We start from the raw sequence: 1,516 nt of genomic DNA, 5'->3' as shown, positions 1-1,516 counted from the left end.
TTGGTCCATCTGATGTTAAAGACCAAACATTTTGTCAGAGTAATATTAACAATTAGTAAAAAATATATTTTTGTTCTGTAATGATTGATAAAGTAAGACATGTCTCTTTTGCCTGAATACAGGATACTTGCTAAGTAGAATACTGTACTATTGTACTGTACTCACACACTGCAGGAGAGCTGAGATCCTCATGGCCTTTTACAGCACAGTAGTAGCTGTCTACAGCATTAGGGAGGACTGAATAGAGGGACATCTTCTCAGTTACAACCTGTCCGTTCTTGTACCAGATGTAGGTGGGGTTGTCAGTCAGAGTACAGGTGGTGCTACAGGTCAGTGTCACCTTCACCTGCAGGTCTACAGGAGTCACCTTCACCTGCAGGTCTGAAACAATATGTATAAAACCACATACACCTCTGTGTTAACAGGATGGTTAATATATTTTCTCCTGTAATTCAATATGATTTACAGTTGTATCATACAGTGTAATATTACCTGTGACAGTCAGAGTTGTTCCTGGGAAACTATGACCCCATTCAAAGTTGTCTGTTTTAAAAGTGAAGCGATACTCAGCTGAGTCCTCCTCTCTCAGATCTGTGATTCTCAGGGTGAAGGGACCTCTGTATGTTCCAGTGTACTTCACACGACCTGTATACCCTGGGTCTGTGGTTAGGTCTTCAGGGGTCGACTTATCACTTCTAAACCAGACTGTTGATGTGGTGGAATAATCACCAACATAAGTACAGGATATGTCCACTGTTGACCCCTTCAAGACACAGATGCTCCTCTTGGTGTAAGTCACTCTGCTGCAGCTCTGACCCTGAACACCTGAAACACAGTGACATAACAAGAGGTCAACTGGATTATATTCTCAGTTCTTTCTAGAAACACTAAAAGTTCTCATAGTGGAACCAACAAACAGAGGTTAAACAGTATTGTTAATTAAATAAACACTCACACGCTGCAGGAGAGTGGAGATCCTCATGGCCTTTTACAGCACAGGAGTAACTGTCTGCAGCATTAGAGTAGACTGAATAGGAGGAAGTGTTGCCAGTTATTATCTGTCCGTTCTTGTACCAGATGTAGGTGGGGTTACCAGTCAGAATACAGGTGGTGCTACAAGTCAGTGTCTTATACGCTGAATTCTGTTTAGGAGTCACCTTCACCTGAAAACCTGAATTAAAGGGGAGTAAAAACAAAGTACATCGTTTAGAATTAATGATTCATTTCCTGACTCTTCAACACTGTATAATGTGCTGTGCAGTGTTACCTGTGACAGAGTACATACATCTATGACATTGTCTGTAATTTCTATGTATTGATGAATATTGAAGTATTACCCTTCTCATTGACCTTAAATGATTGATACTTCCTAAGTAGAATCCTAGTTTCATTCATACTCACAAACTACAGGAGAGTGGAGACCCTCATGACCTTCAACAGCACAGGAGTAAATGTTCACAGAAGAATCCCAGACCACCAGCATATTACTAGAGTGTTGTTGGGAAGTGGACTCATC

The 1,516-nt window shown here is 40.9% G+C and overlaps 1 protein-coding gene across 1 annotated transcript in view; it reads right to left on the bottom strand.

The window, feature by feature from the left end:
- Positions 1-1,516, bottom strand: part of LOC112075777 (B-cell receptor CD22-like) — a gene marked incomplete at its 5' end in the record, with an annotated part of 65,206 nt that overhangs the window by 13,655 nt on the left and 50,035 nt on the right. The gene's annotated exons all lie outside the window — the stretch shown is intronic.

The sequence above is a fragment of the Salvelinus sp. IW2-2015 genome, unplaced genomic scaffold (genome assembly GCF_002910315.2).
Source record: "Salvelinus sp. IW2-2015 unplaced genomic scaffold, ASM291031v2 Un_scaffold3384, whole genome shotgun sequence".
Taxonomy (NCBI): Eukaryota; Metazoa; Chordata; class Actinopteri; order Salmoniformes; family Salmonidae; genus Salvelinus; species Salvelinus sp. IW2-2015.
Note: the sequence above shows the minus strand (reverse complement) of the source record. Positions and strands in the feature narration are given on the sequence as shown.